The sequence below is a fragment of the Pan troglodytes genome, chromosome 4 (genome assembly GCF_028858775.2).
Source record: "Pan troglodytes isolate AG18354 chromosome 4, NHGRI_mPanTro3-v2.0_pri, whole genome shotgun sequence".
Lineage (NCBI taxonomy): Eukaryota > Metazoa > Chordata > Mammalia > Primates > Hominidae > Pan > Pan troglodytes.
In genome coordinates, this window is record NC_072402.2 from 30,588,915 (window position 1) to 30,611,325 (window position 22,411).

The 22,411-nt window shown below is 33.8% G+C and overlaps 1 pseudogene; it reads right to left on the reverse strand.

Moving 5' to 3' along the window:
• Positions 1-827: 827 nt before the first annotated feature.
• On the reverse strand, positions 828-1,518 carry LOC100612310 (28 kDa heat- and acid-stable phosphoprotein-like; annotated as a pseudogene).
• Positions 1,519-22,411: the final 20,893 nt, after the last annotated feature.

A 22,411-nucleotide genomic window follows, 5' to 3' on the forward strand; every position in this document is an offset into this window, starting at 1 on the left:
CATTGAGAGTTTGACACCTTAGAGTTGTCTTATTTGGATTGAGTCTGTTTGTTGATTGTTGGTCTTCTTGCACCTGGATATTAATATATTTTGCTAGGTTTGCAAAGTTCTCTGTTAATTTTTGAATAAACTTTATACCCCTATCTTTTCTCTACTCTCTTTTTAAGGTAATCACTGTTATATTTGCACTTTTGAGGCTATTTTCTAGATCTCATATTCATTCTCTATTTTTTATCATTCTTTTTCTATTTCTTTTGACTTTTTTTATTTTTATTTTTATTTTTTTTCGATAATGTCTAGTTTAATCTGCCAAATATACAAGTTGAATTTGTGGAGCATGTTTTGCCTGGGTGCCACACAGTAAACAGAGGTTTCTTGAAATGATCAATGGGTAGGGTTAAAAAGGGGCACTGGCCCCGGCCAGGTGGGTAGGAACCGGTCAGAGAAGGGCAGACAGGCGAGGCTTCGGTCAGATAGGACTGACCAGGAACAAGCCATGACCCTTGAGGACACAGGGACACGGGCTCCCAGATGACAGCCTCTCTCTGAATGAGCACCCAGACAACACAGTCCGGGGCTGGGTGTAGCAAACCCGTCAGCAGCTGCCTCCTGGGACAACCACCCCCTTAAGTGCTATCTATCAGACAAATGAAAGCTCTTCTTACCCCATCTCCCAGGCACCCCCCAGCAAGGGCTCTGAATTGTAAAAACAGTGAAAACATTCAAATGGTTATATATGAAATGCTGTCCTGCATCTTTCCGTCTCAAAGATAGCAGCTGCCCCTGCCCCAGCGCCTCGCCACATCCCCCAAACAATTTATGTGCCAAGATGAAGAGGAGACCCCAGGCCATGGGGGGCTCCTGGCCGTGAGGGGCTGTTGAAGCGGCGCCAGGGCACAGGGTGGGCGAGACACAGCAGAGGTCCTGGCAGCGCGGCCCAGGTCCCCGGCATCTCCTCCCATGGGTCACGGTTACTTATACAGGAAGAGTGACTGCATTCGTTTTCCTGACAATGTAGTATAGTCTTTTGCTTTTCTTTCCTCTTCCTTCTTCCGGGCAGCCTCCTCCTACTGTTTCCGGATGATGGCCAGCTGGGCCAGGTCGTCCTTGGCTTGCTCTGACTTCCCGGCCAAGTGCATTTTCATGTAACGCTCTTTTGCCTTCTGCTTCTCAATCTCTTCTCGTTCTCTCCTCGAAAGCTCTGTTGGCCCGTCCAGATCCAGTTGTGTGACCTTTTTGGTTGTCTGTGCCACCCGGTTGGGGTTCTCGATGTCTCTGAGCCCTTCGACGCCTTTGCACTTTTGCTGGTAGTCACCTTCTTCATCCTCACTCTTCATCTGAGTCTAGAGATTTCTTCTCCTTTTGGGGGTCACCTGCAGCCCCATCTCCACCTTCTTTTTGGTCCTCTTCTTCCCTGGCCTTCTGCTTCTCAGCATGCAGCTGCGCTTCAATCTCCTCAGGGCTCGTATACTGCCTCGCCTGGCCTTTGTGGCCTCCCTTTCTCCCTCCTTTAGGCATCACGGCTCCGCGGCTGTGGTCTTGACTTTGTATTTTAAATAGCCTATCTTTGAGCTTACCAATTATTTTTTTCTGTTTGATCAATTCTGCTGTTGTGACGTTTATTTAATTTCACTTTGTCAATTGTATTTTTTAGCTACAGGATTTCCATTTGACATTTTAAAATTATTTCAATCTTTTTGTTAAATATTTATAATAAATTAACAAATTGTTTATGTGTGTATATTTGCATGTTTTCCTGAAGTTCATTGAACTTTCTCAAAACAACGAATTTTAATTCCCTGTCAGAGAAGTTACATATCTTCATCCCTACAGGGCTGATTATGGTGTCTTATTTAGTTCATTTGGTGAGGTTATATTTTCCAAAATTTTATTAATGTTTGCGAATGTTTGTTACTGCTTGGGCATTGAAGAATTAGATATTAATCTAGCCTTCACATCTTACCTTATTTGTATTTGTCCTTTTCCAAAGGACTTTCCAAGAGTTCAAAGGGGACTAATTGTTGAGTTTCCTAAGCCTGTTGTTGCTGCAACTATTTCCACACAAAAGGGCATGCTAAGTGCAGATTCCTACATACTCAGCCCTGATGGGCTTGGTGAAGATTAGGAAAAATTTCCTGGGATCCCAAGTAAAGTCCCTTGCTCACTTGCCTCTTTGTTCTCTAAGCAAATGAAGTCTCATGATGTTCTGAGATGCCTGGAGTTGAGGGAGGAATGATATGGGCACTCCTGTGACCACTGCTAGCACCACACCACAAGCCCATGGCCTCCCAAACCAATAAAGTCCTAGGGATAGTCCAAAGACTGTGACCACTATTTGTTCAATTCCTGAGGCCACGGTAGTCAGCTAGTGGTGAATCCACTCAGTAATGCATTCCCTTCTGGCCCAGGATAGGTTTAAAAGCCCTCTTCAGGGGCAAGAGCCTGAAATTAAGGGTTTGGGGGCTCTTTCCAGGGCTGCCTTACTATTGTGGTGCTGGTACTAGGTTTTAAGGTAAAGTCCCCTGTGGATGTCTCTCTTCTTCCGCCAAATGGCGTCTCTCTCCATGATGCACTGCTTGGAGATGGAGGAGGGGTGATGCAGGTACTCCTGTGGCCAGTGAACCTGGTGTTACACTGAATTACACCCTGAGCTCACAACCTCCTAGAGCAGAGCGACACTGACATTTGACCAAGAACCATGGTCAGTCACTACAGGATGTCTGCCACTAAAATTTATTTGCACCAAAATCTCTGAAATTATCACTAAAGAACTTAATGATTTAACCAAATACTACCTGTTCCTGAAAAACCTATTGAAATAAAAAAAATTAAAAAATTATTTGGTACTGGAAGCCACTTTATTCAGTTGGTAGTGAAGTAGGCAGGTACTCAATTTCCTCCAGCAGAAGAGGGAGATTCCCCTCTAGCTTTGAGCAGATTTAAGTGTTTCCTTCATGGGCACCAGCCTGAAATCAAGGACCACAGAATTCTACCCAGTGCTGTGTTCCATTACGATGGAGCCAGCACTGAGTTACAGTGTAAAGTCCTACACTCACTTCCTTCTCCCTCCCACAAGCACATGGGTTTTCTGTCCCTATTGCCCTGCCAGGGGTTGGAGCAGTGTGGTGTAGGCAATGTGAAACTGCCCTTCCTACTCTCTTCAGTGTGTCTTTTCTTGTTATGCTAAAACAACCTACTATGATCTCTCATCTGATTTTTTAATTCTTGTGAAGGTGATTTCTCATATGGATAGTTGTTTAATTTGATGTTCCTGCAGGGAAATTAACTTGAGGATGCTGAACAGTTTTGTAAAAGTTTATTCTAAATCCCATGAACATTTTTTGCTGATATGCTCTTTTTGATTTTTTGACATGATAATCTTAAAACCTATATTATAATATTTGCCTCAGGGGTCATTTTTCATCTTTAGTCTTAAAAAGATTGAGTCTATCTTAAATTAGGATTTTCAAGAGATGGACCAAATGAGTAGTCTTTGACTCACTTACTGTTTACCAATGACAGTGGGCTTCACCTTTTGTAGGTTTCCAGCTGTAGAGCAAAGTGATTGACATGATTTCCATCATGATCTCATTTCTACTGATATTTTTCTAGGTTATCTTTGTTGTCTCAAGGTGGGAAATATTTCTACTTTAAAACAGAGATAGCAACAAAAACAAATACTTATAGGTTTAGTGTTATTAAAGATGAGATATTCTACTCTAAACTCTAAAGTTGTCTTCCAGTGTACAGTTGTGCTTCCTATTTCTTAATACTCTGAAATGAGAGAGAGAGTAGCAGAAATATATTAATACCCAATGCACATTGCTGTCTTTAGCCCTCTCTTCTTTTTCCTGTAGTCTCTTCTAACTTTCGTATATATACACTTACATGGTTTGATTTTAGGAAACACTGCTCTTGTTACCCTATACAACTGTCTATGTACAGCAGAATTATAAATGTCCAATTTTCTGATTAGTAAGAAACTTATTTATCTAGGAAAGTGGAAAAACTTTAGACAATATAACACATTTCTTTCTGAATTTTTGGAAGAGTAATGGACAGTCATAAACTAATTCTAGTAATGATTTCACTAAATATATTTTCTTAACCCAACTCCATAGTTCATAAACCAATATATTTTTACCACATTATATTTATTGGATATCTTTATTCTCTGTTCTATGGTATCTTGAAAATGTACCTTTTTTCACAATTGCATATATTTGTGTGTATGTGAAATTAGAAGAGACTAAATTTGAGCTTAAAATTGGATGCTCTTAAAAATGAGTCTCTACTTCTGTTTTGTATCATATTTGTTTTTGTTTGTTTTCAAAGTGAACACAAACTAGTATCATACTTCTAAGCATTTTGCTCAAAAGCAATTTTTATTTGGTGATGTGCAATCAAAATATTAAAACAGAGCCAGCAATAAAAGCAAATACTTATGAGGTTTAGTGTTATTAAAGATGAGATATTCTACTCTAAACCCTAAAGCTGTCTGCCTGTGTACAGTTGTCCTATAACCAGATCTATAGGAAAAGGCATAGTCAGCTTGATCTAGAGAACAATCTGGTTATCAGTTCAGTGACGAGACAATTGACAAGAATTTCTAGAAATTAACATAACTCATATGTGTTTAAAATTTTAAAATGAGAATTTTAGTAAAACGGAAAAAGTTGAGAATAAATAAAAATTGATTCTTAATTTTATGTAATTGATTGCATATAAATATGGTGTTAAAAGTCTCAGATCTCATACCAATATTAAAAGGCAATAATTAGAACAAGGGGTATATATTAGACAATGTAGTTCTCTTTCCAGAGGACTAAAACAACAACAACCACATGTACTTCTTAAATTATAAACAAGATTTTTAACAATTATTTTCATCATTCTATATGTTTTTCAGTTTTTAGATTTTTACCAACAATGGAACACATCATCCAAGAACAACACATACTACCAAGCCTAGAATTTCTCTGATACAGCATACTTAATGATTTCCTTTTTTATAATCCTTAATTCTATTGTCTACATGATGTCTCCTTCTTATCATTTATATAACCACTTTTTTTCACAAGTTTTAGGAAAGAGCAATAAGTGTAATTGAATATTCAAATAAATATTCATAAATTTAACCATTAATTTTATGAAATTACATCCTTTGGACTTGAACTTATTTATCACTCTGTTAACTAATATAACAAATCTGGATTATGATACAAGAGGTATTTTGGAGTTGCCAATAAATAGTGAGTCATTGTGAAGTTTGTGTATTTGTTCTCTATAAACTGTCAACAATCACCAAAAATTAGGATAACTGAAGTCGAGTATGCATTTAAATTAGATATAAAACGGACAATTTAAAAACACACATACAGTTGTATCTCTAAGTTGGTTATATAAAAACTACCTTTTTTTTTTTTTGAGGTGGCTAGTCTGATTTCCCACAGGTTTTGGCAAGAGTTCAGTCACCAGAGTTAGCTAAACCCTTGTGTCATTTTCAGTCTCTTTGTTGTCCTTTTCCTGTATGTCCCAGTACATCACCCCTGATCGTGCTTGCTGAATTGGTGGCCCTCTTATCTTGTTCTTCTGTGCTTTGCTGTGGCTTATGGACTCCCATTGCAGGTATCTCAGTGTCCTGCTGTTAGCATCAGGACTTGGCCAGCTCTAGGGTTTCTTTACTGTGTACTGACACTGATCATTTTCGTTTTTCTTAGCCTCTGTCCTGCCTTCTGTATTGAGTCTTTTCTCTTATTTCTTTTGTCATCTTATCCCTTTTTTCCCTCCCTTCTTTTCTCATTTTGATTTTTTTTTTCTTCCCTGTCCATCCCATTTTAGTATACATGATGCATGACCCTGCCTTTTTTTTTTTTACTGTGGGGGGAGGGTTGGCTTTTTTGATGTATTTTAAATTATGCTTTTGCTCTGGTCATTTTGGGAAAACATTTATTTATAACCAGGAAACCTTGTCACTTTGATGAGATGTGAAGATATTTCCTGATATAACCATTAAAATAATATCACCCTCTGGAGATAAACTCTCCCTCTCTAGTACTTCCAACTCTCTAGTATAGCAGACATTATAATATAGTAAAAAGGCAGCAACATTAAAATATTAGTGTTTAAGCTCCAAATGATTAGTAACAGCTTAGAGGGAAACATATATGCTGCTGAGTAATTTCTAATCTTTTGTTATCCACCATATGTAAGTTACATTAAGAGAATTGTAATTTTTTTTTTTACAGAGGCATATAAGTGAAAATATTTTAGTATTGATTTTATATTGAGATGTAAATCTTACATTTGAACTTGTACCAGGATTAATTTTATCAAAAGTATGTATTAATATTTATCTGAACATACCCTAGAATTTTGCTGATTATGGTATCCCATTAAGTGTCATAGGATTATAAGTGTAATATCTCTTTTGCCCAAATTTAGTCACTCATCTTTACTATATAATACAGTTTATCTTATTTAATCTCTTTTTCCTAAAATAGGTTATTGTTATTCAGTTTGACTAAGGAATTAATATAAAATATTAACCTTTAGCAAGATGTCAATTTCTGTTCTTTCAACCACCACTTAAAACAGCACAGTGATTACATCTCATTTTGTTTTACAGGCATTGCATGCTACTCCCTCAAACCTTTTTCTGGTATCAACAACACATCTTGGGGAAACTGCTTAATAACATTTGCATGAAAATGTGTTTAGTCAAGGTACCCTTTTCTCCTCTGGCCAAATATCAGCATTCAACTAATACAAAACACTTGAATTCTCTCTGGCAGAAAATGGAATCCTGAGGGATACGACAAAAAAAAAAATAAAAGCTATTTTCTCCCTGATTAATCTGTTCATTAGCTTCTAATTTCTAGATCCCTGTAGCCTCAAAATGCCTGTCCTTCAGAGACTTAGGCCAATTTTGCCTATAAGCCTATGAGTTAGCCTATGTCTTCACAGTATCTTGGAGTGACTGGAGGTAGAGTGATATATTAGCCAGAACTGGAGTCTGTTATTTGCAACCAAGATACCTAAATAATATAATTAAAAAGTATAATATTGACCAAAATATAGATTTCTAGGACAAATTTGTACATTCAGTGAAAGGAAAAGCACAGTTAAAATCTGTATAGTTTCAATGAAAGACTCATCCTCTTTGGTTTGGTTTAGGGTGCCTTTATACTTAGTATTTCTCTGCTCAATCTTTCATTTCTACTACCAAGTGCAATAAAATAGGTTAAGAAGCTTTATTGGACTGGGAAGGAAGTACCCACTCCTTGATTATCCCTTTATCCAGGCTTGTAAACTAAGGTAAAACCGGGCCTTGACACAAAGAAAAGAAGGAATGAAGAAAGCTGTTTTATATTTTTTCTTAGTTAAATCATGAAACTCAAAACTAAAAAAAAAAAAAAGTCTCCTGGGCCCACACTTGCTTAATGCAAAATCAGAAAATGTACAGAACTCCAAACAAATGCTAGCAATCCACTGAAATCATCATTTGAATTAAAACTATATTTAGTCTTCATAAGCCTAACAGAGTTCACATTAAATTTCAAAGGTGACTCCTAATTACACATATGCAACCTTACAAATCAATAGAGAAATTCAGGCAATCCCATAGATGTATGAGAAAATGAATTGGATAGGCCTTTTATAAAATGTAATAACCAAATGGCCAATGAACACAGAAAATGTGATTATTTTATTGGTCATAAAAATACAAATTAAAACTATAATATCCTACAAATCCAATGTAAAGCAAGGTGACTATAGTGAATAATACTGTAATGTATACTTGAAATTTGCAAGAGTAGGTATTAAATGTTTTCATCTTTCCCTCAAAATTGATACCAATGTAAGATGGTGGATATTTTAATTAGCCTGATTGTGGTAATCATTTAGCAATGCATACATATACGAAAACATAGTGTTGTACACCTTAAATAGGTATAAGTTTTTTTTTTTTTTTTTTAGACGGAGTCTTGCTTTGTTGCCAGGCTGGAGTGCAGTGGTGCGATCTCCGCTCACTGCAACCTCCGCCTCCTGGGTTCAAGCGATTCTCCTGCCTCAGCCTCCTGAGTAGCTGGGACTACAGGCGTGCACTACCACGCCCAGTTAATTTTTTGTATTTTTAGTAGAGGCGGTGTTTTACCATGTTGGCCAGTATGAGATACAATTTTTATTTGGAATTATTATACCTCAATAAAGCTGAGAGAGAGAAACCTATAATATTCTACTATTACACAGCTGTTAGGATTGCTAAAATGAAAATGAGGAAAATAAGAAGTATTGGCAAGGATATGGAGCAACTTAAATTCTCATATGTAGCTGATAGAAATGTAAAACTGATAGGCAGAATATGTTAAAAGGAGTGTATAAATATACTGTAACTCAATAATTTTACTACCAGTTATGTTCTCATGTAAATATGTACATATGTTCTCAAAATGTTATATACAGGGATTTTAAAAGTGACACTACTTATACTTGCCCAAAAGGAAACCAACACAAATGTTATCAAAAACACATTGATACATAAATTGTATTATATTTATACAACAAAATAATACTTTACCGCAATGAAATTGGATAAACTACAATTACATACAACCATATGGATGACTCTCAACTGCATAGTGTTAAATGAGACAAGTCAATTCAAAAAGTACATATATATTGGATGATATCATTTGCATAATATTCAAAAACTAATTATGAGGCTACAAATCAGAATACTGGTAAGGCTCGGGGAGAGCAGTATTGAGAAGAGGGAAGGAGAGAGTGTGCAGTTTCTGGAGAAGTTCTGTTTCTTGTTCCTCTTGCCAGTTACACCATTGAATTCATTTAGTGAAAAACTTATCAAACAACCTACTTTTTATTGGTGTACTTTTCTAGGCACATGATGTACTTGGGTAAAATATTTACTATAAAAATAAGTGGCTGAAATAAAAATCAGTGTTACAGATCTTGAATATTTCCTGTGAAGAGATAAAGCTTACATGACATTAGGGAGCAAAAATTTGTTTACTTGTAATATTGTACCAATTATTAAAAACACTTCCCATATCTCATCTACTGTCTATCTTTCCTTGATAACCCTTAGTGCAGTGAAATAAAATCTTAGTAATCAATTATTGTTGGCTGATGCAAAAAGGACAGAATTAGTTCTAAGAGTAATGAAGTGAAACAGTATATCAAAAAAAGATAGAACATTAGGTACTAACAAACTACTTTAGAATATTTTTTGGTTTAAAAATATTCAGAAATATGCATGAAAATAGAACTTTAAACATACTCATGACCACATCCTCCCACAATAGGGTCTAGCTTGTATAGTCAATATATTTGCTGTGGAACTTTGGAAAAACGGTATTATAAACAATGTTCTAAGAATAAATGATAAAACAAAATGAAATTTCACAAAATGTAATTTTTTAATTAGAAAAAAAAAACACCCTGATGATCTAATGAGAAATACTTGTCTATTTTTCTTTTCAGTTATGTTAAACTTTTAGCATAAGAATAGCTAAGGACAATAGGTTTTTAAAAATTCAGTAGGCTATTTTTGTTTTTCAAAGTGAAAAGAAACCAGAATATTACAATATTAGCTTACAGGATCATAGTGGTACAAAACTTAAACAGTAGCAGTGTTTGAAGGATGAGAACGCAACAGAAACATGTTTACAAAGAAATCAACCTCTCAACTCTGTTTTATTTAAAAGTATCATTACATTTATTTACTTCAACATTTAATAACACTCAGCTTCTTCCCCTTGTCTAGGCTTTCAAATCTATCATTAAATATTACTAGTTTATTATCATTGATATGAGCATCTTGAAAGTGAGGACCAGGGTTTTTAGACTTTGTATACTCAGATTGACACATAGTTGTTCCTCATTTCATTAATTTACAGTGGAACTCTTGAATGCTCAAAAATTCAGTAGATGAAATAATGTATTCCATAATTTGTATAAGCTGTTGAATGATTGTTTTAAAGAATTAGGTGTAATTTTTTCAAGGTGCAAACAATTTGTGCTTACATAATCTAAGAATGTCGAAGAGAATGCTAATGATTTTAGAACCTGACATCAAAGTGTTTTCAATCACGTCAGATATTTGTGTGTGTGCATGTGCATGTGTGTGTTTATGTCTTAAACCTAACCATCCAGAATCCTGTCTCAATATAATTTTCTTTGAGTTGTTTGCTTATACTTGGCGTTATGGATAAAAGTAGAAGGCTCTGTCAGATAACCTTTTATACAGGAAGAAGTCAGCAGGTGAATAGTATATTTTTTCTTTTTCATGATGCTTTCTGCAAGTCTTGTTTATATACTCATTTACAGATGAGAATATCATATATTTGAGCATCCTTCCTCTGTCATAAGAAACACCCTTCACTCTCTTTACATTAGTCATAGTGCATATTGTGTTTATAAATAAACTAGCTGCAGTGAATCACCCACATTTTCAAGGAATATTAATATAAAATTACATGAAAGACAGTATAAGCAGATCTAATACTTAAAAATTTTTAATATCAAAAATTATTTTAGTAATGCTTATTTTTTATTTTTATTTTTATGTTAGGTTCAGGGGGTACGTATACAGGTTTGTTACATGGGTAAATTGTGTGTCACTGAGGTTTGGTGTACAAATGATCTCATCATCCAGGTAGTGAGCATAGTATCCTATAGGTAGTTTCTCAACACACGCCTTCCTCCTGCACTCCCCCCTCAGGAAGTCCTCATTGTCTATTGTTTCTATGTTTGTGTCCCCATGTGCCTAAGGTTTAGTTCCTGCTAATAACCAAGAACATATGGTATTTGATTTGCTGTCCCTTCATTAATTTGCTTAGGATCATGGCCTCTAGCTGCATTCATGTTGCTGCAAAGAACATGATTTTTTTTTAAGGCTGCATAGTATTATTTGGAGTAATGCACTTATTTTTAATTTTTCCTTCTAGCAATTGGCAACATTAATAAATGATCTGGTCAAGCACATTCAGACTTGGTGTTTGCATGACTCAAGGTGGAAAAGGATATTAGAATTATTTTTTAAAAATAAAAACTGAAGCCCAGTTCCAACTAGCCAGAAAATGTATTGAGCCTCTCAGTTAAGGAATAAAACTGCTATTAGGTACAATTGTACTTTTTGTCTCAGACTGCGGTGCTAGAAACTGACCATGTTTTGGTGCTACATATTCTTCCTTGGTTTTATTCTGACACATTTTTTTTTTTGCACATGGAAAATAGAATCTTCTCCCTCAATGTCCCTATGTAAATATCAAAGACATTTTCTTCTTATACATGGGATGCATATTTTTCTCTATGTCATGCACATGTCGCATGGGGTGGATGGAATGCAGGGTAATAAGATACACAGCTTCCAACTAAAGTGAAGAAGAGGTTTCACAAAATGTCTTGCCAGAAAATTACAAGGAGGAGTCTGGTTTGTGATATATTTACAGCCGTGATAACTCACTGTACAGTGATTTACAACTAGTGATAAATAACAAAAACAGTAACTATTTACTTAAGGAGCATAAGAGTTTTAGCTACTGAAAGAATAACTCTCAGAACACTTTCATGTCAATATTATCAGTGCAATTTTGAGAAGTAGACAAATATATTATAATTCTCTAAATTTAATGGATAATGAAAATTATAATCACACAGTTTATGTAACATTGCCGCAGATACATAGTAGGCCAAGATGCTGTATCTTTTGTTTGCCATAAAAATCATGAAAAAATACTGAATACAAAGATTATTCATTTATTATAAATGAAAACAATTTACTAACAAAAATTCCTCTTTTCCTATAAAATTGAAGTCTCATAGTATATTACATATTAAGTATGTAAGGTATAAGTAATTCAGCCCTATGCTCATATGACCATTAAATGCACTTTTTCAATGCACATGTTGAATATTTATTGTCTTATCTCAGTTTTCCATGAAAAAATAGGTGGACACAAACTTCTTTAATAAGATTTTACTGACAAGCGCAGTCATAGTACTACAAGGATTAAGAAAGAAAGGGCCTCTAACCCTCATATGTGACTTTATCCCTCCCTCACTGTCATCTTTGTGGTTGATAATTCTGATTTTCCTCAAAAACATTCTTGTTTTACCTTTAAGACTTCAGGCATGCTTCTAAGAAAATAAAATCTTCCAAGCCTAGTTTTCTGGCAATAAAAAGACAATAGAGTAATTTTAAGAACAGAATGAAAAGAAAGAAGAAATTGATAGCACCCATGTCTCTCTGGATCTCTTCCCTTAAAGAGTAGGATCATTAAACATGCTTTTCAGGAAGTGAAACCTTTAGATAAACCTATTTCCAGTCTGAGGCTTTTAGAAGAACCTAGTTCCTGTCTGTGGCTTTAATCTATTTGTTAAAATCTGCAGAGATATATGTGAGGAACTGCTTCATTTCTCTGGGCCTCACATTCTGAATCTGTAAAGTGGAGAAAATAATAATACTCATAGGGTTGCTGTGAGGATTATTATTATTATTATTAATTATTATTTTTGGGACAGCATGGATCATCTCACTGTAACCTCAAACCCCTGGACTCAAGAGATCTTCCTGCCTCAGCCTCCCAAAGCTGGGATACAGGTATGTGCCACTATACCCAGCTAGTTACTTTTTCTCTTTTATAGAGGCATAAACTCATTTTGTTGCCTGGGGTTGGTTTAAAACTCTGGGATCCAACGATCCTCCCACCTCAGCCTCTCAAAGTGCTGGGATTACAAGCATGAGCCACTGTGTCTGGCCTTGCTGTAAGAATTATAATTTAAATATGAAAAGCATTTAGAACAATTTCTGGTCCATAAAGTAGAGGCAATAGTGACACATACCTACACTCACCTCCTCTTGTGTACTCATTACCTTGTGCAATTATTATCAAAATTTGGGCATTTTCTTTCAACTCTACACCTGCACACTTTATTCCCTTCACTAGAATGTTCTAAAGCAAACCCCAAATGTCAGCTTTTTATCCACAATGATTTGGGATGTGTAAATGTGTATCTCTAATGGATCAGATCTGTCTCTCAACCTCTCTCTCTTCCCTACAGTAACATTATCAAAACTAACAATATTAATAAAAAGGCCTTAATCACATATAATATCACATCAACATTCCAACTTTCAGCAATTTTTCGAGACATGTTTTTTTCTTCTATATCAAGATCCAAACAAGTTGCAAATGTTTGATTGACATAACTTTTTAAGTCTCCTTTAAAATAACAGTAGATTAAAATTTGGCATCATAGCATTAAAAATTGGTTGCAAAGTGCTCAATATTTCAGATAAATTCTTTAAAAATCAACAAAAAACAAATTTTCAGAATGTGCCTTGTGCATCAGTATAATTTTCCTTAGCAACGATGCTGAAATTGCAGAATGCACTGCAACTGTAAACTAGCAATAGGCTGGAACTATCCCATGCTTAGCTGTGACCACATATGCTGCTGTTAGGCTGCTTTACATTAAGTGACAGTGCTACAAACACTTACGAAATCTAACTACAAACTTACTTTATTAAAAATATACTACTTTTAGAACTAGAATAAATAAGAATAGAAATAGAATGTTTGATTAAACTAATAGTTTAAGCATGAAGGTGGAAGATCCACGTTTAATGCACTTTTTACCTTTTTGAATCCTACTTTCTTTTTAAATATGGCTTCTTCTTTACATTCACTGCAGTGAGCTACAGCCTAGATTTTTAATTTTATCACATCAGTTCCTTGAACTGATATGTTACTCTGTAAATAGTTTATGAAAGAATTTCATAAACTATTTCACGTTAATGGAAGCTAATTCCTCCTAGACAGTTTTGCAATTGGTTTCTCAAGCTAAATATATTGTTTGATTTTTTTAATATAACAAATAAAGTTATAACACCTACTTCAGGTTCTTTGATGATCTCTCCATTACGCAAAATAAAACAGAATGTCTAAATACCCAAAGAACAAATAAATTCCTTAGATATTTTACAAGCTAATACTTGAATTTCAAAAAAAGGATAAAAAGTCTCCAAAATATGTATTTAAAATCAGCATGAGATTGCCAATTTATTTTCCATAGTAATGTGTTTCTGTATCATCTAAAAACAATGACAGTGAAATGGAAAATTGGTCCAGCTATCCTCATATTCATTCTATTTAAGCAAAAATATTTGGTGGCATAAATTATCAAATAATTACTTCAAATTTTCACTTTATTTTGCATGTGTGTAAGCAGAACCAAAGATGGATCTTATCAGCAAAGAAGAAATAATCTTATTTTTATGGCATTGGATTATTTCCAGATGGAGGAATATTTAAATAGAGTACTTATAATTCATATTTTTATTCTTTCATTTGCTGATATCTGAATCTGAAGCCTAAGTTGTTCCAAGCGCAGATGTTCTTATTGCTGGATTCATCTGTGCCAATAAGGTAAAATACATGTATACAAATACAGATTTTAATCTTTGACTCATCCTGTTCACTAGTACTATCCATATACTCAAAGATTTGCTTTACATTGGTAATTCAAACACCCAATTTGTGTATTATAATGTTTTACCCTAATTATCTGATTTTAAATATGTCATATCTTTTATGAAGATAATATGATATAGTAATGGTCATATTTTTCTTATAAAACTTGAAAAATCCTACCATTACACTATTTCAAACAATATAAACCCAAATGACCAGTAAAAATATATTTTTGCTTTCATTCAAGTAATCCCCTTACCAATGTTTTTTATGTTGCCTGAACTCACACATGGTGAGCAATGAGAGTAGGTACTGCCTGCCCTGTCTTGATCTCTGCAGCCTACTCAGCACCACCCAGTCTTTGTGCTAAATCCCTGACAGGTACAGTTTCTTCTTCCATAACAGGAGTACCTATTTCTTTTCTGCTGTCTCTCTGGTCTTGAAAGTCCCTTTGTAATCTCACAGATCAAATACCTTTCACTGTTACAGTCCAGCCACATCAGGCTCTATAGTTCTCCACTGGCTTGACACAAGTTCACAATGCTACCTGATTCAAGCAGCCTTTATACATGTAGGATTTGGTAAATTCAGACATTGTATTACTAGATATTTGAATAAGAATAATTTGTTGCCACATTTAATGCTTTAATACTAAAAGTCATCTCTCTAAAACAAGTTATTTGACAAATAAACTAATTTGTTGCTTAAGTATGACAAATATATGAGTGATTTTAAAAGTTCAATTGATTTTATTATTTTATAGACAAATAATATGCGTATCTTAAAATATTTTAATATACTTTTAAATACTTTCATAAAATAAGTTGAATGGTAATTCTATTTATGTAAATAAAATTTGTGGAAGGCAGACTTAATCCGAAAAACACCTTTACCAATATGCTCAGTAATAGAAAGGATTGATTTAATACACATCACTTAAGTTATAGTAGTCTTTCAGTGAGCTTAATTTTATATCACATCGCCTAAACAGTTCTGAAGTCCTCTAAAGATGCCAACCTGATGTAGGATTAAATAACACTAAGGAACATGATTTTTGTGAAGATCACAGTGATTCACTAATTTATAAGAAAAAAATATATTTATTTTATAAATAAATTTCTTTTTATAAATAAATTTCTAGAAAAAAATCCTACATTAAAAATTGGGAAAATTTGAATTTATCATCATACATGATTAGGAAGAATGTAGGAAGAAAATTTCCTAGAAATGTGATCTAAATATTACTTTTAAAAAACTATATGACTAAACAAAATAAATGCTTATGTATCAAGCACCCAGAATTGAAGAACATAATAATGACCATGATTATGTCCGTAAATGTTTATTCAAGACACAAAGGCAGATGAAAATTGAAGTCCCCAGTGTTTTCTCCTCTCTTTCTTCCACCCCTGAGGCAACTACTGTCATGAAATTAGTGTCTTTGGTTTTATACCTTAATACTAACTTATGTTCCATTCAAACATTAGTTTTGAAATTGTCAGTTCTATAATTGTCTTCTGTATGTGAGACTATCAAGCATGCTGTATTTATTCAACACTATGATTTCAGGATTGCAAATGTTGATAAGCACAGGTATGTGTTTATTTCTTTCTTCAAGAATGACATTTCAGTTTCCTGTTTTGTGTTGTAATGATAAACCTGTGATGAATAACTATGGATGTGTCTTTATGTGCTCATGTGCAAGATAATGAATTTCATTTTTAATGAACTTATAGTTCATGAGTTATTCATTTTTTATCATCAATGATCACTATTCTTTGACTACTCAGGACATCCTCAAATTCAGAGGTATAATTTCATCTGTCCTCCCAGGTTTTTGATGAACATGATAGTGGCAACGTTTGAAAAGAAGTTTAATTATAAAAATGATGTCTGGGAGATAAAAAACTACCAAAAAAGCCATGAAACCAGCTATGGAGATCAAAATGAACTATTAAAAATATACTTTATTCTCTGAGAAGAATCCACTAAATAGCTATGATATTTATTTTAGGCAAAGTAATTAATAGTGCTCAAATGTGAGGTGCAGTTTATATCCCTGGGAAACCAGTATATGACCTAAAGATTATTATAATTTCCTGAATTTTAATCTTAGTGCTACCTATCCAAAATGCAATAATCATGGTGAAAATAAAATGTTTCAATATCCTCTCTTGGTATGTTATAAGGAATATGGCTTCACAAGCCTGGAAGATAATGTTTGCCTGGTTCTATGGAGAAAAACAATAAGAAAAAAAAAGACCTACCATGGACATGCATATTTGGCAACTCGTGCCTAATCCTATCATCACACTGGACAATCACTTACCCTCTAGAGCCTCAATTTCTCACCTTTAAAACTGTTATAATAGTGTCTACCTTGCTGTTTTCACTGGATTGTATTGCAGTAATTATCAAGCAAAATAATGGATATGAATAGGCTTTTAAAACTGACAATTTTATGTAAATGTATGCAGTGTTTATGCAATATTTCCTAACGCATTCATAGAATAATGACACCAATGACCATATGGCTTTGGTGACAGGTAGTAGAATCTTTGAGACTCTTAACACTAAATGTAGCACTGCCTACTGCTATGAAAACCACATGTAAACACATACACAAACACACGTGCACACACACACTCATGTCTTACAATTAATTACCTTGAAGTAGTATATAGTTTTCTAAATGATACTTTGAAACGAATACTAGCAGAAGTGCATCCTTGATAATGTTAAGTCTAGATGGCAGTTCAGTTGATTGTAACACTGTCCTGGCATTGAATCTGTGTTAATCAACAGCCTGAGTACATGAACCAAAAAAGCGTCTTATGATTGCTGTTAACCTCAGCAAAGACAGAGGCAACAACAGCCGTAGTAACAGCTTCACGGATGCCAAGGGAATTGGTGCACTGCCATTTCTTGCATAAGCTGACAGCTGCTAAGTCATTTCTTATGTAATTGATATTTGTTTTGCTCTTTAATTTTGTACATTTGATTTTGACTGTGAAATATCAAACTTAGCATAGAGATTATGTAAGGCTACATTAAGTTATAAAAAAAATTGCTCAAATCAATTATTGCTCATTTTCAATAGCATTTTATAAGAAATAGTTACATATACATGTACACAAGCATATATATTACATATATATGTACATATATGTTTATATATGTGTACACAAACTGTGTGTTTGTGTGTATATGTACACAACCTATACACACAGACACTCTCTCACACACTCACACACTCATTCCCAGATTTAACCACACCTTAATTCAGAGGTGGCTCAAATTGGGGATCTGTCCGATTTGAAGAAGAAGGTACTGCACAGTGATTTCTATATTGCTTAATTGTCTTAAGGACTTCTAGCAACTGACTAAACACAAAGTTTACAACTTTAGGATTTCCTTTAACTATTTGATTTCCCTATGTTATTATAAATATATATTCTTTTGCAAAATAATACCCAAAATGCCATGCAGTTAAACCTTATAAATCTAAAAGTCTTATAATATTTTATATTATAGAATTTACATAATAGAATATATAGAGAGAATATATAAATATTCTATAGATTCTATAGTCTATATATTATATATATTATATATTATATTCTATCTGTATTCTATACTAGAATATAATATATGGAATATATATAATTTATATATTTATTCTATAATATATATGTTATAGAATTATATATAATTTATATATTTATTCTATAATATATAGTTATAGAATTATATATAAAATTCATATATAGACATGCACATAAAGAATACTGAATAAATATTATAAGTAAAATTTTAAATATTGTGAAAGTTGAAATGCTATTAGATTTCTAAGGTCTTTGACAGATATGAAATATATCTCTGATATTGTACAGCATAGGTCAGAAGAAATTATTGGAGGTTATGACAAACCAATTTGAAAGACACAGGTATTTTTTAAACAAAATAGCTATATGTCATAATGAAAAATAATACTCAATCATTTTTATATGAAAAACAACAGAACAGAATAATCCCCTTCTGATGGATAGACAGATATCTGTTTTTAGAAATATGTATATATATTTATACATAGATATATACACATACATACATATATATAGGCTATATTCAAAATTCTTAATATTTCTCAAAATATTTCAGAACTTCTCTTTGCATGTCTCAATGTGTTTGTGTGTATACAGACACACACACATATGTAAGGATCTAAGATCACGAATGCTGAATCATATAGTAACCTATGTTTAGCTTTGTAGAAACTGCCAAATTGTCTTCCAAAGTGGCTTTACCATTTTGCATTCTCACTAGCCATGCTTAAAATTTCCTGTTGCTTTACATTCTTACCAGTGACTGAGCAATACCTGCAATTAAAATCTTAAATCTTAAATTTCCCACTTACCTTGAATCCCCAGTTCTACTCCAGAATGAAACATTATTATTTTGCATGGCCCTGGGGTCCGATGTACAAGGAAGATATGAAAATTCTTTGCAATTATTACTCAGTCATTGGTGAGGATTTGGAGAAACAGAAACTTTTATTCATGGCTGGTGAAAAATGCAAGATGGCAAAACCACTTTGCAAGACAATTTGTCAGTTTCTACAAAACTAAACATAGTCTTAACATAAAATATAGCACTCGTGACTTTAGATTCTATCAAATTAATTTGAAAAACATGGCAACACAAAAACCTGCACATGGATATGTATAGAATATTAAATCATAATCCAAAACTTGGAGAGAAACAAAATATCTTTCAATAGATGAAAGGATAAATAAACTATGGTACATTCATACATTGGACAACTACTTAGCAATAAAAAGAGATATGTTATCAAATTAGGTAAAAATCTGGAAGAATCATGTATACATATTGCTAAATGAAAGAGGCCAAGGTATGTGCGGTGACTCATGCCTGTAAGCCCAGCACTTTGGGAGGCAGAGGCAGATGGACCCAGGAGCTCAAGATGACTCTGGGCAACATAGCAAGACCTCATCTGTCCAAAAATATTACAAAAATTAGCCAGGTTTGATGGCACAGGCCTTTAGTCCCAGGTACTGGAGAGGCTGAGCGGGGGAGGATAGCTTGAGCCGAGGAAGTAAAGGCTGCAGTGAACAGTGACCGCACAGCTACACTCCAGCCTGGGTGACTGAGTGAAACGCTGTCTGAAAAATATAATAATAATTTTAAAAAAGGAAATAAAGAAGACAGGCTGGAAAACCTAATGCCATATAATTCCACTTAGAGAATATTCTGGGAATGCCAGAAGTATAGAATTCATAAAAAAATCAATGATTGCCAGAGGTTTGTGGGGGGTGGTAATGTATGGACTAGGTGAAGTCCCTAGGATTTGGGGGATGGGACAGAGGTGTTGAATTTATTCTGTATGCTACTGTAATGGTGGATACATAAGACTATGAACTTGTCAAAACCTGTAAAACTTTATAGCACAGAGTGAACATTAATGCCTGCAATCTCAAAAAATAGATATTTAGAGGTGGAGGAATTCCATGACAGAATGCAGACTATGAAAAAATAATTGCCTTAAAGTGTGTACCAAATAACATCATGAAATGTTCTTAGGATGGGGTGTGGGGGTTGAAAATTCTGGCCCAAGTAACTTTGGAAGGGATTGAAGTCTATAAGACCTAAGACAAAAGAAATTGTATATAAGCCCTTTATTTGGTGGAATTTCCTCCCCTCCATCATGGGAATACAGACTAATAATTCAGAAAACATTATACATATGCACTGAAATGAAACACATAAATGGGTGGCAGAGGTTAAAGTAGCGTTTCTCACTCTCAGACTGGGATAAATCGTGGAAAGAAAGCTACATAGTTTTATGTGGTAATGGATTAGAGCTAAAGGCATCAGTATAACCTCATTTTTAATAATATGTGGACAAATGGACACATATAAAAATGTTTATAGATATGTATATATGTATGCAGGTTAATATATGCACATATATTTTCCTCTTCTTTCAGCGAAGAATGTTTGGCAAAAATGACACCACAGAAGTAATGAGCATAGCTAGCACCCACATCTTGGTTTCTAATACCATTCTTCTAAAAAGGGAATGAGAACTGTGAGAAATAGTTGATTCTACAACTGGGTAGAGAATAGACAAGATAATGTTGGAGCATTCTATAATGTCAGAATGTAAGGAAGTAATAAAAAAAAAAAAAAGGATGATGAGGTTTGTCGAAGAAACACGTGAACCAAATGAAAGAGCCTCCAATGGTCAAAGGTAGAACAATTCCAGATTTGCACAACCAAATAAATAAAGTAGTATCAAACTGTAACCCCAAATATAAAATAATTATCTATGAATCTTTACTAATATATAAATAAGTGATTGAATGAACAAATAGAGCAAGTGGACGATTTTTTTTGTTCAGAATTCTAAATAACTTATATAGACATTCTTCCATTTAAAAAGTGCCAAATAACTCTCCACGTCTTAAGTATGCACTGCAAAAAGTGATTTCCTTTCACGGAACATAGTTAGTAGAGGGGAAAAACAATTCAACTGTATTTGTTTACATGCTGTATAGAACTATAAATTAATTTTATATTATCTGCTATGATTAATAACAATTCAAATTATTTTCTTTATTTGGCTTCTTTGATTATATTTTATTATCAACAGAATTGATAGTTACGTTCTAACAGAAAATTAAAACCAAAATCAAAATATGATGTATTTTCAAAAGCAGAGAGGTTTAAAGTTAATTTTGAAGCCATCAGCAAAATTTTGTTCCCTTGACATATCATCTCAACTCTTCAAAATTCTCAATACAGTAAAAATTTCAGGAGCTTTTGCCTCAAATTTAGACTTTTTTTCTTTCAAATCCTGAGCCCCTATATGTGTCATATTTTCACACCACAGACAAAAAAGGAAGAAAGGAATACAGCATACATTTGAAACTTTCTTTTAAATAATGCAATACTGGAGGGAACTATGGCCAGAGTGATTCAATAATATTTGCAGATACCTACAGACTGATCCACTTTGAGACATTATGTATGACTATAATCAAGTGAACACTGTTTACAAACAAAGATACAAACACTACCGAAAGCTTCTGAAGGATTACTGATCATTGAAAACTAAATTTACATATTCACATACTGTGTGTGGCTATGCTAGGGGAGAGCATTGTTCCAACGCTGGAAGCACTTAGTAGAATCCACTCATTCTATTCATCTACTCATCTACTTATTCTATAATGAATAGTATCTCATTCTGTGTGAAGTGGCATAATTGTAACTGGGATAAGGTAAACATGCATGATGTAACTTTACACTAAACAGTAAAAAGTTAAAAGAAGTACAGCTTAAAAGCTAATAGGAAGGATAAAATTGAGTAAGATAAAATGAAAGGAGGTATTTAAAAAGAAATTATAGAAAGCAATTAGCAAAAGGAAGCATTTTTACAAAATCATATTTACATAAATATAAATGGACTGTATTCTCTAACAAAATTAAAACATTTTCAAAATAAATTTTTAAAGGTCAAATAACATTTTACTTAAAAAAGATGGACTTTAAATATAAAAAAATAGAGCAAATGGTGGGCGTTCCAGGATGGCTGAATAGGAACAGCTCCGGTCTGCAGCTCCCAGCATGATCAACACAGAAGATGGGTGATTTCTGCATTTCCAACTGAGGTACCTGGTTCATCTCACTGGGACTCGTTGGACAGTGGGTGCAGACCAGAATATATAAGTGGCTCATATATTTAAACAATAAAAGATGATCTACCTGGTTAAAAAATAGGGGGAAAAACCCTTAAACTGATACTTCATAAAGGAAAGTATTCAAATGGCCAATAAAAAAGTGAAGACATTTTTCAACATTATCAATCATTAAGTATATGATATTTAAAC